Source organism: Magnolia sinica, chromosome 16, assembly GCF_029962835.1.
Source record: "Magnolia sinica isolate HGM2019 chromosome 16, MsV1, whole genome shotgun sequence".
NCBI classification, from domain to species: Eukaryota; Viridiplantae; Streptophyta; class Magnoliopsida; order Magnoliales; family Magnoliaceae; genus Magnolia; species Magnolia sinica.
In genome coordinates, this window is record NC_080588.1 from 31,437,704 (window position 1) to 31,446,196 (window position 8,493).

The following is an 8,493-nucleotide window of genomic DNA, read 5'->3' on the forward strand; positions in this document are numbered from 1 at the left end:
ACACACTTTCACCACCCTCTAAGCTTTCTATAAGCTTTTGCACGATTGATGCATGCAGGTGACGCTAGACAGTAGCTGAGCAGGAGAAAGAGCATGCTGAAAAGCTTATGGTGTTGTGTTATTATTATCATTGTATTTCCCTTCATGCGCATTGTATCTTAAAGTTTTTGATCTTAGTGGATTTTGTGATGGTGTTCTGGTTATTGTTCTTGGGTTATACTTGAGGTTATGCTTATTATTACAGAATAAATTTATAATGAAAAATCCTCCTTGTAGGATCCCAAGATTAGAACCTGGTATATGGGTACCGGGAGCCAAGAATGGGGTACTACAGAGGTTGTCAGTACCGGAATCGGCGATCGAAAATTTTGTGAGCCCAGTTTCCGAGTTTAGGGCGTGACATCACCGATGCTTGTCGGCTTGCTCCTTGTACTTGTCTTTTGAGGCATGTAACTTGGCTTGCACCTCCATATGAATGCCCATAATTCTATCCACTATATGATTTGTTGTAACACTCCTGCCTAGGAGCTTGGGCCAAGGGACCAAGTCAAGTGTGTGGTGAGGCACTCAACCATAAATAATCTAGAACGAGGATTTCCTTGTCGACTGGTTCACCATGTTAAATGCAAACTCCACTTGAGACAAGGCAAAATCCCACTCCTACGGTTTTTCACCTGAAATACATTGAAGGAGATTCCCTAATGTGCGATTCACAACTTTAGTTTTCCCATCAGTCTATGGGTGGTAGGCACTACTAAACTGAATTCATGTACCGAATTGGTTCCACAAAGTCTGCTAGAAGTGGCTAATGAACTTTGTATTGTGGTAAGAAGTAATAGCCTTGGGAAACTCTTGTAGCTGCACGACCTCTCTGAAGAATAGAGTCACCGCATGTGTCACATCAAGGGTCTTGTTGCATGGGGTGAAGTGTGACATCTTTGAGAAACGATCTACCACCACGAACACTGAATCCATGCCACACTGACCTAACACGAAATCTATAGATAGATCCTTCTAAAGGGCGTTAGGTATGGGTAACGAGGTGTGACATTCTAAGACTGGCTCTCGGAGACCTGGAAAAAATGATAGCACTACACTGCTCTACCCATGTCACGTACTAAATGTGGCCAATAGTTTCGTTCTTCAATAAGAGCTCACGACTTGTCCCATCTAAGATATCTACTAAGGCCACCTCTATATAGCTCTTGGATGATCTGCTCCCTAAGTGAGCTTTTGGGAATGCACGGTTGATTCCCTTTTAAAAGGAACCCATCTTGCATATGTAGGTCACTGGGGTGACCTTCTTGGCATCTAACCCATGCGTCCTTAAAGTCGTCGTCGTCGGCATATATATCCTTGAGGCGGTTGAACCCATCAACCTCATTGCTCATAGTGACTAACAAAGTTGCACGGCAACTCAATGCATCAACCACTTTGTTCTGCTGTCCAAACTTATGTTTCAGCACAAATATGAATTCCTGTAAAAATGAAATATACTTAGCATGCACTCGATTCATATTAGTTTGGTTATTAATGAATTTGAGAGTTTGATGGTCTGTGTAAAGAATGAATTCCCTTTGAATTAACTAATTTGCCAATGCCGCAGTGCCTAGACCACTGCGTATAATTCGAGCTCATAGGCCGACCACTTTTTGCGTACATCGCTAAGTTTTTCACTATAGAAGGTTAGTCTACCTTCTTGAGATAAAACTCCCCCAATTCTGATATATGAAGCATCACATTCAACTTCGAATAGTTTGTCGAAGTTGGGAAGTACAAGAACCGGGGTTGTGGACAATCTGTGCTTAATTTCAGCAAAGCTCCTATCAGCTTCGTCAGTCCATTGAAATTGTCCCTTCTTCATGCAATATGTAATTAGGGAAACAATGATGTTAAAACTCTTCACGAACCAACGATATAATGTTGTCAATCCATGAACACTTCATACCTCATGGATGTTTGTTGAAACTGGCCATTCTGAAAGTGCACTGGTTTCTCAATTAGCGTGAGTGTTAAGTTAGCAGCTCCTATAGGAAGATTACTCGAGTGTCTACCTCAACTGAATGTATGCTCCAAACTCATCAAAGGTAAACTTAGCCTCACATCCCATGTCCTAAAACACCCAGGTACATAAAATCCTTTAAAATGATAGAACAACAAAGGGTTTAAAGTATGAAAACTATTTTGCAAATCAGGAAAATCTCTAAGTTTTCAACTTTTATCCATATATCGAGACCACCTCGATGAGATCGAACACCAGTTATCGATGCCCTCGAAAATGCAATCGATATCATCGAATTGAGGACTACTTATGTCCAGCAACCAACTTGACTCTGGACAAAATTATCGATGAATCGATGAAGCTATCGATATCATCGACATTTAAATTTTGAGATCATCGAGATGGCTCGATATAATCGAATTTTAGTCCGTTTGTGTCCAACAAGCTTCTAAGGTAAATCATGCATTTATCGATGACTCGAAGGAAGCCTCGATAGCCTCGAAATTCAAACTTCGATGATATCGATGGCCCTTCGATGTTATTGATTTCGGACCAAACTGCCCAGCAAACTTTTTTAGGTAAATCTTCTTTAAATGATTCGAGGAATCGAGACTCCTTCGATAATATCAATATTCAAATATCGATCATATCGAATCTAGGTTGATATCATCGAATTAGGACAAGGGAGTGTCTAGCGAGCTTATAGGAAAATCTTCCATAAAAGATCGATGAATCGAACTACTTATCGATATCATCGATGTTTACAATTCGATGACATCGTGGGAGGCTCGATAATATCGAAGTTGTTGTCTTAAGTCTTAGCCTGCTCTCTTATTTTTTTATTGTCGAGGAATCGAATCGTGGGTCGATGAAATCAGAGTTCGAAATTCGATGACATTGAAGCATGCTCGATATGATCGATCTGTGTATAAGAGATTCAACTATAATTGTCAGAAGAGTTCATATCTTCGATCCGTCCCTCGATGTCTTCGAAAGTATACGTTCAATGATATTGAAGATGGCTCGATGATATTGAACTTGTAAAAAATCTGACTATTTTATTACCGTTGGATCTCTTTGCCTATTTAAAGAGAGCTTACTATTGGTTGCTACAGTGAGAAAAATAGAGAGAGCCTTGAGAGAGTCCTGCATACTATTTACCCTAAGCTCTTTTTCTCATGGGAATTCATCCTCCAACCCACCCTCATCATTAATATTCAATAGAGTGGATTAGGGAATAAACTTCTGCATTCAAGGATCATCCAGCTACCACCTTAATGGCAAATCATTGAGCTGGGATACCTTAAATGCTTAGATGCTTAGAATCACTTGATAAGGGTCGAATATTGCATATCAGACCCTAATTAGTGCATGATTTTACGTACATGATAATGCTTAATGGAATATTTTAATTATATTTTTGTTACAGGATGAAATCAGGAGCGTTGATGGAAAAAGAGTACTACAAGCGTGGATTTGATGTTCCAAAGTCACCAGAGCAAGGGACGCACTCCAGAGAACTAAGACTGAAGAATTCACATGCCAGGGACCCGAGGAAATCAAGCCGTTCACGTTAAAAAGGCCCGAAAATGGTCCAGAATGCAAGATCACATGGTTCCCGCCATCCGATTAACTCGAAACTTCATGCATAGCCTGGAGGCCATAAATAAACCGTACATATTAAATTTCAACCATTGGATATCTCGAGAAGTGGGCCAACGGACACATCAGCCCATTAATCTCCAATTTTAGGCCCACCTACAGTCTGGATATACTTCAAAGTTGACTTAGACTGTTTAAATAAGATGAGCAATAGGATGGACGGATCGGATTTCTCGAAAGCATCACAGTGGACCCCACCTTGTGTGACATGTGCATGGTGCACATGTGCACTGCCAGTGCACCGAACGAGCCTGCGTCGGTCAGCAGCGTTGACCGACCAAATTTAAAAAAAAAAAAAAAGAAGTTGCCGTTTCCGGCTTCGCAAAAACAGAAACATGGACTTGCGGTCCCCTGTTGTGGGCCACAATCACGGCTCCTAGGTCCAATCTGGACCGTCTATTAGATCATAATGGCCCATATTACCATCGCCTAGGTGGCGTTATTTCAAATGGCAGTAGAGATTGGTTTTTAACCGTTTAAAAATAGAATGGATGGCAAGAAGCAAAATCACGTGGACCACATCAGCAGACAGTGAAAACAGTTCATTCTCGATCGAAATTCCGTCCTGCATCCAATGGACGGATTGGATTTACCAAAATAATGGGAGAATGGGTCCCACCAGCATCACAGCGGAAGGAAGCCGCATACCCTGTTTACGCACGCCGGACGCTGTCCGACTTTTGCAGCAGTTGTGGCCCACCTCTACGGTTCGTATGAACAATCCAAGCCGTCCATCATGTAGACAACTCGAAAACGTCCTAAGGGACGATATTTATTTGGTAACTGAGCAAGGGAAGATGTGTGGGTTTTGCATCTGAACTCGACTGCAAAAAGGGATCCGCACGCGGCTGTTGCTGCGACAGCGTTTCCACCGTCATTCCAGCAAGTCTCTCCACCGCCTACACTGGTATAAGAAAGAGGAAAGAAGGCTCGTTTAAGGGGAGGAGGGAGAAAAGGATCGAGGTTTTTGAGGGGAATCCAAGGAAGAAATTTGTTTTGGAGAGAATAGAGAAAGAGAGAAGATAGGAGTGTGTGGCTGGACGTGGATCTGAGAACAGAGAGAGAGAGAGAGAGGGTGGCTGACAGATCCAGGGCAGATCCAGGGAGAGCTTGAAGAAAGCAAAAGAGAGAAAGCAAGAGGGAAGAGAGGATGGAGTTTTTCTTTTATAAATATTATTTTTCCATCTTCCTACTTGAATCCATGAGTTGCTAATCTTTTAGCTAAGGCTGAGATGAAACCCCTAATTTGAATGACTCTTGTAAGTGTTGATTTCATCTGAATTTGATTGGTTTGTTTCTTTCTCTACTGTGCTTAACTGAAATATCCGTACTCCTCCATTCTAAGAGCTCAACCAAAGTCTAGTTATGGACGTTGTTTGGATTACTATTCTAGGTGCTTGTGTCTGACCATGAACAGGTTCCTATAGAGGAAGAAACAGGAATCTACATCTCTTCATGCCTGACCATGGATAGAAAGATGTAATCCATATGCTTTAAGGAATTATACATTCTGTGTGCCCGACCAAGGACATAGAGTGCGCTTTATTTATTTTTGATATCAATCTGAATTAGGTTGAATCAACAGGCAGAACAAGGTTTATGATAATTAGGGGTGGATTCGAAAGTCCTAGTCTTCTCTTTGATTGAATTTCCTCATTATTCTTGGTTATTTTTCCATTGATTTTTATTTAATTTACTTAATTACTATCGCAAATATTTGTTGGATTAGTTAAGAAAAGTCTTTAATTTTGAATTGTGACGACTAGTCCTCGTGGGAACGATCTCGAAATACGTACCATATCTACATCTGATTCGTATACTTGCGAGTTTAAAATCATTTAAATCAAGTTGGTTTAAATAAAACATCAAGTTTTTGGCGCCGTTGCCGGGGATTATTTCGGTCCAATTGGATTTAGGATTCTCTCTTATCATAATTCATAGTCTTAGGTTTTTACTAACTTAAGATAAATTTTTTTTTTAGAAACTAACCCATTTCCTGTTTTGTAGGGTCCTGACATAAACTGCTAATTTGGTAATCTCTTTCTAAATTCTCTACTTTTTTCTAATTTCTATTTTTAGAATTAGGGTTTTATTTTTATTTTTTTAGAAATTTTCTATTTCTAGGCTTTCTTTTTTTTAGAAATTTCTTATTTTCTAATTTTAGATTTTGATTCTTCTTTCAAGTAACTTTCTATTTTCTAGTTTTAGAAATTTTTTCCCTTTTTAGAAACCAACTTAGCTTTTATTTCTAAGATTAGAAACTTTCTTTTTTAGAAATTAACCGTTGCTTAGGATTTTTCTAGCATTATTTTAGGAAATTCAATTTATTTTTTGTTATGTCTACAGGAATTGAGGAAGGAAGCTGCTAAATAAGATTGTCTTCAAAAGGAGGAGCTCTCAAATCTTCAGACATTCGTCATTGCCTTTTCCGGGTTCTTCCTTCCAATTCTCGTTTACATAGCTTTCTCTTATTTTTAGGAATTCATAACTTTTATTTTTAGTTTTATTCATCTTAGGTTGCATCTTAGTTTAGTTTTCTTTCTTATATTGATAACATAGTTTATGCTAGGACGTAGATCTCTAAACATAGAACTAGCACCTTTCGATCCTGAGATAGAAAGAACCTTTCGTAGAAGATTTAGAAACATCTTATTTGAAATGGCAGAAGAGAATGGAACTAAAGCTCTTAGAGATTATTCAGCTCCTGTCCAATTCAATGCGCCTTCATGTATAGTGTTGCCTGCCACCACGGCAGCACACTTTGAACTTAAACCTGGGGTCATATAATTGTTGCCCTCCTTTTATGGTTCAGATAAGGAGGATCCATATCATCATGTGAAAGAATTCTTAGACATTTGCTCCACATTTAAGTTCCAAAACTTTTCAGACGATTCGATCCGTTTGCGCCTTTTTCCTTTTTCTTTGAAGGATAAGGCAAAAGCATGGTTGAATTCTCTAGGAGTTGGATCTATCACTACATGGGACCAATTGTCTAAGAAGTTCTTAAACAAGTTCTTCCCGGTTCACAAAACTAATGCTCTCCGTAGAGAAATTATGAATTTCACACAAAAAGAGGGTGAGCACTTTCATGAATGTTGGGAAAGATGGAAGGACTTACTTCTTAAATGTCCACACCATGGTTTTGAAAAGTGGCAATAGGTTCAATACTTTTATGACGGTCTGACACCCCAAAACCGTCGCATGGTTGACGCCACCAGTGGAGGGTCATTCATGACCAAAAGTGATGTTGAAGCGTGGAATTTCTTTGAAACCTTGTGTGAAAATTCCCAGCATTGGGACTACTCAAATAGAGGTGAAAGGAGTCCCCAACCACAGAAGAAAGGTGGTATATATGAGGTAGGAGTCACGCCAGATCTTTATGCCAAAATTGATAGCCTGACAAAGAAAGTGGATGCTTTAATGTTAAATAATGGACCTCCACAAACAACTCAAGTCGAGTCATGTGCCATATGTTCTAGTCCCGCCCATCCTACGCCGTCTTGTCCATCTAGTTCAGCATTTCCAGAATTTCTCCCTGAACAAGTACATGCTATGAACACCTTTCGGAGACCTGGGAATGATCCTTACTCAGACACCTACAACCCAGGGTGGGCTAGACATCCAAATTTCTCTTGGGCAAAAGGACCGCAACAAGGAGGACCATCTGGAAATCCTTCTATGCAACCTTACTCCCAAGTTGGCAGTCAACAACCTCAGCAGTTCTCACAGTATCAACAAGTGCCTCCACAATCTAGGAAACCATCTCTTGAGGACACGCTCAATCTTTTTATGCAGAGTTCACTTCAATTTCAAAAAGACACCCAACATACCTTACTAGCTAACCAGCAGAGTTTACATGCAAATGCGCAATCCATTGCCAAGCTGGAAGTACAGTTAGGTCAACTTGCTGTCACATTGAGTGAGAGAGAGAAGGGCAAGTTCCCTAGTCAACCTGTGGTAAATCCAAAAGGACAGTATGAGATTGGCTCTAATTCAAACCAAGAGCAATATCATGAGCAAGCCAAATCAATCATTACCCTTAGGTTCGGTAAACAGATCGAGAACAAAGTAGAGATGCCTAGGGAAGAATCAAAGTCCAATGCGGAAGATCAAAATGAAATGGAGAGACATACTAGTGCATCCAAAATCCAACAACACTCTGACTCTCTAGGAACCACTCATGTGCCATCTTATGTGCCTAAAGCACCTTTTCCTCAACGTCTGGCACCGGTTAAGAAAGGAAACAACTTTAATGAGATATTGGACATGTTTAAGCAAGTGCAAATCAACATTCCGTTGCTTGATGCTATCAAACAAGTTCCTGCTTACGCTAAGTTTCTTAAAGATTTATGCACTCAAAAGCATAAGATGAATGTTCATAAGAAGGTCTTCCTTGCGAAGCAACTCAGCTCCATGATTCAACACAACACCCCTCCTAAATTTAGGGATCCAGGAGCTCCTACCATTTCTTGCGTCATAGGAGATCATAAGATTGAGAAGGCATTGCTTGATTTAGGGGCAAGTGTCAATTTGTTACCATATTCTGTGTATGAGCAGCTAGGACTTGGTGAGCTGAAATCAACCAAAATAACACTCCAACTAGCTGATAGATCTGTCAAGGTGCCCCGTGGTATTATTGAAGATGTGCTGATCCAAGTTGATAAGTTTTATTTTCCAGTGGATTTCATTGTTCTAGATACTCAGCCTGTCCAGAATCCTACAAGTCAAATCCCAGTTATCTTAGGACGTCCATTCTTGGCCACATCCAATGCAATCATAAATTGCAGGAATGGAGTTATGAAGTTGTCCTTTGGTAACATGAAGATCAA

General features: G+C 40.1%; 1 non-coding gene across 1 annotated transcript; it reads right to left on the reverse strand.

Annotated features, from left to right (window-relative positions):
* Positions 1-6,700: 6,700 nt before the first annotated feature.
* On the reverse strand, positions 6,701-6,807 carry LOC131229997 (small nucleolar RNA R71). The gene has a single exon (XR_009163728.1). It is a non-coding gene; the product is annotated as a small nucleolar RNA R71 (small nucleolar RNA).
* Positions 6,808-8,493: the final 1,686 nt, after the last annotated feature.